Genomic DNA, 8,338 nt, shown 5'->3' on the forward strand with positions numbered 1-8,338 from the left:
TGGTTCTGAACCAATAGCCTGACTTGTTTAGAATGAAATTCTCAGGCACCTCTGTGGACCTACTTGAATCAGAAACTGGGCTTTCGTTTAGGCCCTCCCGGTGATGCACACTCAAATCTGAGAACCGCTGCCTAAGAAGAGGGCCGGGCGCAGGGGAGGGAGGCGGCGGCGAGGGACGCGCTTCCCTCCGTCCACCCCGCCCCGCCCCGCCGGGCAGCTCTCCACCGGAACTTTCCCTCGGACCCCAGATGCTGCGTTTACCCACCGAGCCGCCGGGGAGCGGTTCTCTTTGCTGCCTGGGTGCCTCTGTCTCGGTCGTCGCGTGCCCAGGGGTCCATCCAGTGGCATTTTGAGTTTTGAAAGGTATTTTTGAATATAAGAAACACTTTACTACCCAGAAGGAATCTAGAAAGTGGAATTGAGGAAGTTATTTCATTGGAGGAACTATTGGTGTCCTTCAAAGCATACTAAGACTATTGCCCAGAAGAAAAGATGTTTGGTTTTCGCAAGCCAAAGGTGTACCGAAGTATAGAGGGCTGCTACATTTGCCTCGCTAAATCCTCCAGTTCTCGATTCACTGACAGTTAACGCTATGAAAAGAACTTACAGAGCTGTTTTGGGTTACATGAGACTCGTTCAGGAGACATCTGTAATGCCAGTGTCCTGCTTGTGAAAAGATGGAAGAAATTGCCAGCAGGATCAAAACAAAAAACAAAAAAACGGAAATCATGTGGTAGATGCAAGGGCAGGACCCAGTCTAAAGACTACACTGAAACCAAAGGAAGTGAAAACTCTATCTGGAAACAAGATAAAAAGCAACCAGATCAGTAAACTGCAGAAGGAATTTAAATGTCACAATTCTGGTGCTCACAGTACCACCTCAGGTGCCTCTCCAGCTGAATCTCCCCGTTACAGTCACCAGTCAGATACAGAGATGGCTTCTGGCTCTAACAGAACGTCAGTGTTTTCCTTTTTAGATCTCACATACTAGAAAAGACAGAAAATATGCTGTGGCACTATCTATAAAGGCCGTCTTGGGGAAGTCCTTGTTGACATACATCTATTCAAGCCTTGCTGCAGCAGTAAGAATGCAGCTGCTGGGAAGCCGCTGGAGAAGGGGCCAGAGCCTCTGCCCATCTCCACTCAGGAGTGGTGACTGAGGCTGATGTAGAAGGGGAACAAAAAACGATTTAAATTTTGGAAAACAAAGCAACAAAAGGACCCTCCTATTTTTAACTTGGATACCTACTATTCTGCCAAAGGAAGATTCCTAGAGTAGTTTTGAGTGTGTTGTTTTCCCTCCAGTTCCACAAACTCTGAAGCCAGTATCTAGCTTACTAAAAGAAAAAACGAAGTGTACTTAATATTTAAGGTGCTGAGTATTTCATGGGAAAGCTGAATGCTGCTGTAAGATGCTCTTTAAGTCTTTTTTAAAAATCCCCTTCTAATGAATGAAATTAGGGGAATTTCAGGGGACAGAGATGGGATTTGTTGTATGATAAATGTATGTAGTTTTAATCTTTCTATATTGAGAAGCAGTGGTTGGGGCATTTTTTAAGATGGCTGGCTACACTTGTTTTCCTTCTTTATAATAAATTTGTCATAACTCAGTAAACACAGACTTGCCCCTAGAGATAGTTGTTAATAACTGTGAAATATTAAGGGGTTGCCAAGGTTCTGATGATTCAGACCTGTACTACTGAATAGTAAGCAGGACAGACTAAGGTCTCTAGTGTGACTATCTTGAAGGAGTAATTTCTAAATCTACAGAGCTAACTTGACTGCATATGTTGCATCCTGTGTCACCTCCCTCGATATTGGTATTTGATAAAGTTTTTAATTTATATGACACTTCTAAAGCAAAATCAAAGTTCCTCTCAGGGAAATGGCAAGTCTTTAGGATAAGCAATCATGTATGAATAGTACCAAAGCGTTAGCACTTGGTAGAGGACGCACTGTATTAAAAATGTTAAATTATCTGAAAAAGAAAATGTCTTCAGGATGGCTCATGAAAAAAACGAAGGTTAATGCTTCTTGAGGCACATCTCTTAGAGGGCTTGCAAGTGTGTAAATAATTTATGTTACATGACTGGTGACTTCATTGGAAATCTGCACAATTCAGTTTTAGCTCTAGATTACTTCGGTTGACCTTTGTGAAGGTTTTATTTGTGTAGAATGGTTGTTTGACTTGTGTTAACCTATTAGGGTTTTGGGCTTTTGTTTTTGTTTTCATTCTATATTAAAGTAAAATTCAGCTAAAAGAAAAGAGTTGTATGTTAATGCTGAGTGGGTTGCTTTTGGTTTGGTTTCTTTTAGTCAGGCTTTCTGAACATTGAGGTGTTAGATGATACATCCTAAACGTGGAGCTCTTCAATTCTAAAACCTTCATTGAAAGCCTTTTACTTGAACCTGCCCCCCCAAAAAAAAACAAAAAAAAGAAGGCCAGAGAGAACATCAAATAATATGCAAACTAATTTTGTACAGTACACTTCACATAGAGTTGAAGTTAGCCCAGGCACTTTTGGGAAATGATTGTTGTTGTTACGTGAAGCCTGGCTAGTTTTTCCCTTTTCCCTCGGAAGTATTAACAATCCCCTTGTGAACCCTGCTTTTCCCCTTTCATGTCTTCCGAAGCTGGCCTTTTGTGGTTAGATTCAGTGGGCCACGGTGCTGGGATGTGCCCAGGCAGCTGAAGCCCTTGGGTTTCTTTTCCACGTGACTGGCCTAGGATGGCCTTCGTGACAGTAACTGTGCTATTATTTCCCACACTTCATGTTTAAAACACTTCAACCTGCTACAAACCAGGCTTCCACGTTCCTTTGAGCAACGTCCGGAGCAGATGTGTAGCTTCCACATATACTCCTAGAAGTAAAGAATATACAACAAAACTTTTATCCCTTCCCCACATTTCAGTTTCACAAAAGTATTTCCCATTTAGAATACAAATCTCTATATAGATTTTTTTGCTGGCTGTTTGCAGCCATATCAAGTGTTCTCCGTTGATCATCATTCTGGAAATGTCCAGAAGAAGAACCTATCATTGTTATTCTGGATCTGTAAAATAGCATGTCTTCCAACCATTCTGTGTCTTCATTTCCATATTTATGTTCCAGAAATCACGATCAATTTCCCAAATTCTAAACTTACTCAAATTCTTTTATGCCTGGGCACTGTTCCCAATGAATTATTTATTATACTTTCCTCGTATAGTTTTTGCAGGATATTTTCTTAGCTTTACCCATTTGTCTTATTCCAGCAGTCAGGATGGGTTCAACCGGTAGATAAGAAAGGTAATATGATTTAGAGGATGGTAAATGGCTTTCCTGCAAAATGTCTCCTTTACTAGGTATGAAGTAAGGCCTATGTTTTCATTGGCCTGTCACATTTTCCAGGCCTGATCTCTCTCCCACACCCCTGCCTGATATTTTCAACTCCTTGCTTGGTGTCATTCAACTGTCGACTGAAAAAAAATGCACAATATGAGGGTTGTGAGTTAAGTTTTATTTGGGACAAAATGAGGACTATAGCCTGAGAGATGGCATTTCAGATAGCTCTGAGAAACTGCTCCAAAGAAGTAGGGGGGAAGGTTAGTATATGTGTAATGCTGAAGGGGGAGTACATGCAATCAAACACACATTTTTTGCAGAAGGTTTCTGCTAGTGACAAGGAGCAGTCGTCACCATGAAGGATTTTAGTGCTTTTCTAGATATGAGGAGATGCAAGAATTGGGCTCATAAAATCGGCTCCTGAAAATAGCTATCTGAAGACCTGTTCTGCCAGTTTTTTCCAGAACACAGAGTGCCCCATGTCTGATCTCCACCCTTGAGCTCCTTTCAGGCGGTGTTGAAGGTCAGCAGCTGCAGTGGCTCATAATTTAAACCTTGTAGAGGTAGATGGCAAGTGCCAATCTGTGGGTGACACAACCTTCTAACATGTTCTCTAATTCTATAGCAGTGCTTCTCAAACTTTTCTGTGCATCCCTTGTAAGCTTTTTTTTATAGTTTTTTAAAAATTTATTTATTTAATTAATTTATTTTTGGCTGCGTTGAGTCTTCCATGCTGTGCGTGGGCTTTCTCTAGTTGCAGCGAGAGGGGGCTACTCTTCATTGTGATGTGCAGGTTTCTCATTGCGGTGGCTTCTCTTGCTGCAGAGCATGGGCTCTAGGCGTGCGGGCTTCAGTAGTTGTGGCATGCAGGCTCAGTAGTTGTGGCTCACAGATTCTCGAGCACAGGCTCAGTAGTTGTGGTACACGGGCTTAGTTGCTCCGCGGCATGTGGGGTCTTCCTGGACCAGGGCTCGAACCCACGTCCCCTGCATTGGCAGGCGGATTCTTAACCACTGCGCCACCAGGAAAGCCCATCCTTGTAAGCTTTTTAAAACACAGACTGCTGGGCCCATGGCCATCCATTCTGCTTCAGCAGGCCCTGAATAGGTTGGAGAAGTTGCATTTCTAACAAGTTCACGGGTGTTACTAATGCTGCAGTTCTGAAGACAACACTTTGAGATCCTTCATTTGCTCAATTGTTCTGTGATTTACGTTTAATTTTTATGTGTGAGGCTGTCACTATTGATGTTCTAGACACCAACAACCATTTTCCCTTTTCCCTTAATAAAAGATCCTAATTGTATCAAGGGACCACGAAAGCCTCTTGCTTCAGGAAAACCTGCCTTCAATTCCAGTCCTAGGATGAGAATTTTAATAAGTTTAAGATAATTTAGTTAATAATTGAAATTCATAATAATCCCATTCCCCTGTGAATGACTTAGTATAAGACATGAATAAAGTCAGCTAGGAGGCTTCTGAAGAAGATTTCTTTTCTCTCAGAAAGATACACCTAGGGCTTCCCTGGTGGTGCAGTGGGTGAGAGTCCGCCTGCCGATGCAGGGGATGCGGGTTCGTGCCCTGGTCCGGGAAGATCCCACATGCTGCGGAGTGGCTGGGCCCGTGAGCCATGGCCGCTGAGCCTGCGCGTCCGGAGCCTGTGCTCCGCAACGGGAGAGGCCACAGCAGTGAGAGGCCCGCGTACCGCAAAAAAATAAATAAAAAAGATACATCTGGAAGAGATGAACCCTTTTTCTGGATCTGGAATGATAGGGTATGCTAGTAATAGTGCTACATCTAGCTCTGCACCATCAAGAGAGCTTGAGAACAGTAGAATAAAAAAAGAAAAACAATTAGATCCCTAAAATAATGATGAGTTTTCAAATGAACCAACCTAGAACTACCCTGCCCTAAGCCTTCCTATTATGTAGGATTTCTGTTTCTTGCAGCTAAAAGCATATTAATTGATATGATCAATCTATCTATCATCTATTTATCTATCCTTGACTTTTCTTTATAGGTTATCTTTGCTTAATAAATATGCGATGAGCAGGAAAGATAGTAACAGCACTGTTAGAATTCAGCTACATTGCTTGGGAAGGTTAGTGTATCTCCCCTCAAGATCATATCAAGAAGTAATCATATTTTCTTTACCATACAGAGGTTTGGAAAGAATAGAAGAAAATGAAGTCTTATGGGTGTGAAAGAGGAGAACAAAAATTTCAGAATCTACTCAAGAAGTCAAGCCTGAAAAAAGTCACCAGAATGGGGACACTGGATTCCTGTTCCATAGCAGGAAGGAACTGAAAGTCTCTTTTTCAAAATATCCTTTCTGGCTTCCCTTCATGTGCTCACACCTCAGTAATTCATTCTCCAGCATGAATTCAGTGTGATAAAAAAAAAAATCTGATTATGTCATTCTCACTAAAACCCTTTAAAGACTTCCCATTTTTCTTTATTTTTTTTTCTTTTAAATTTTACTGTGGTAAGAACATTTAACACGAGATTTACTCTCTTACCAGCTTTTTAAGTGTACAACACAGTATTGTTAGTTACAGGCACAATGCTGTACAGTAGATCTCTAAGCTTTACTCATCTTGCATAACTGAGCTTTATACCTATTGAATGACAACTTCCCATTTTCTCCTCTCCCTACCCCTTGGCAACCACCATTCTGCTCTCTACTCCTGTATGTTTGACTGTCTTAGATTCCTCATATAAGTGGAATCATACAGTGTTTGTCCTGTGACCGGCTTATATCACTTAGCATAATGTCATCAAGATTTGTCCAAGTTACCACATATTACAAGACTTCCTTCTTTTATAAGGCTGAATAGTATTCCACTGTATGTACATACCACATTTTCTTTGTCCATTCATCTGTAGTTGGACATTTAGGTTGTTTCTACATCTTGACTACTGTGAATAGTGCTGCAATGAATGTGAGAGTGCTGATATCTCCTGGAGATCTTAATTTCATTTCTTTTGGATTAATGTCCAGAAGTGGGATTGCTGGATCATATGGTAATTCTATTTTTAATTTTTTGAGGAACCTCAATTCTGTTTTGCATAGTGGCTGCTCTGTTTTGCAGTCCCACCAGCAGAGTACAGGTGGTCCAGTTTCTTCACATGCTCACCAGCACTTGTCTTTTTCTTTTTTTCATAATAGCCACCCTAACACGTGTGAAATAATATCTCACTGTGGTATTGATTTTCATTTCCCTGTTGGTCAGTGACATTGAGCGGCTTTTCATATACCTGTTGGCTATGTGTTTGTCTTCGTTGGGGAAAGATCTGTTCAAGTCTATTTTTTAATTAGGTTATTCATTTTTTTACTCCTGAGTTGTAGGAGTTCCTTATATATTTGGAAATGAGCCCTTTATCAATACATGGTTTGCGATTGTTTTCTCTGATCTGTAGGTTGTAAAGGCTTCCCATTTTTCTAAAGATAAACATTCCAAATCCTTACCTTGTCCCACAAGGCCCTGTTTGGACTGGTTCCCACCTAGCTCTCGGCCTTATCTGGTACCACTCTCCCATCCCTCGTTCTTTTCATTCTTGCCCCAAAGGCCTGCTTTCAATTCCACATTCCTGCCATGTGCCTTCCTACCTCACAAACCTTTGCATATGCAGTGCCTCTTCTTCCTAAAAGCATCTCCCACATCTTTGCCACTTCCCTCTTTACCTTTCATCTTTCATAACTCAACTTAAATGTCGCTCCCATATAGAACACTTTCTTGAGACTAGACTAAGTCTTCTTCTATTCTCATATATTAATACCATAATTCTCTTTGTGGTACTTATCACAATATTAATTGTATAATTAAATGCACAGCTAATTATTCAATGTCTGTCACTTAAATTACCATGTGAGCCCTTGAGGGGAAGAGCCCATCTTGCCATATTTTTGTGTGTCTGGTACTACCATAGTGTAGTACGGTACTACCATATCCCTAGTACCAGACACTAAACATGGGTTGAACAATCTCTTTTTCCTTCAGGCATCTTTTCTAATGACTGCAAGTATTTTCAGCCACTCTCCTTTCATCAAACAGTCAATAAATACCGGTCAACCTGGTTTTGCACCTAACCTTTCCCATCACTTAAAATGGGCAAATAGGTATTCATTTTCTTGCTTCACAGATTAGAAAATGAGCCCCAGCAGTTAAATCACCTGCCCATATTTGTTCCATTTATGTTGGCGTTTAAAGTCAGAGAGCCTGACTCCTACTCCCTGGCTTCTTCTTGGACGAGTCACCTTCAGCACAGCATTACTCAGCTTACTCAGAAGGAGAACACTCGTGGTTGAACAGAGTACCGCTCACTCCCTTCCTCTGCACCAGAATTCTATGCAGCTTACACTTGCCTGAGTCATTCATGGAAAGCATCTGAGAACATCATGTAAAACACACCAGCCCACCCAGGAATGTCTTTCATCGTCCCAAGCACAAAGGGTCAATGGAGTGTTCTAGGAATATCTTTGAAAGGGAAGCAAGAATTCAAAGCAGAGAATTTCTCCCCAGTCACCACCCCACTCCTTGCCAGTCGACTACCCGTAGGTGTGTGCTGGAATACAAAGACCTGGGAAACCCTGACAATGAATCAAAAATTTTCAGTTCCTTCTGGAAAGGAGTAATTCAACAGACGCATGAATGCAGTCATGGAAATTAGAATCCCTGCTCTGACCCTGGAACCTTGGAAAGTAAGCACGTGGGCAACCAAAAGTTCCCACACCCTGAGCTAGGGCTGCAGAGAAAACTTACAGAGTCATTGAGAGTATTTGTCATTGAGATAAGTGACATCTGAGAAGTTCCTACAGGGCTGTGGACTCTCCTCTCCTTCCAGCTTCTAACGTTCCTCTGACAAGAGCTCAGGGCGAGATTCTTCAACAAAGGGCACTGTTGGCTGCTTAAAGTTTACATGCTTCTGTTTCCACACAAGCAAGCCATTTAGCCCTGATTGAGGAAGTATTTAAGAGGGATAAAGGCCCAGTTTAGAGGCTGTTGGAGTGTTTG

General features: G+C 41.7%; 1 pseudogene; it reads left to right on the top strand.

The window, feature by feature from the left end:
• The first annotated feature begins 480 nt into the window (after positions 1-480).
• Positions 481-1,156, top strand: LOC132508894 (SIN3-HDAC complex-associated factor-like; annotated as a pseudogene).
• The last annotated feature ends 7,182 nt before the right edge of the window (positions 1,157-8,338 follow it).

Source organism: Lagenorhynchus albirostris, chromosome 18 (genome assembly GCF_949774975.1).
Source record: "Lagenorhynchus albirostris chromosome 18, mLagAlb1.1, whole genome shotgun sequence".
Classification (NCBI taxonomy): Eukaryota; Metazoa; Chordata; class Mammalia; order Artiodactyla; family Delphinidae; genus Lagenorhynchus; species Lagenorhynchus albirostris.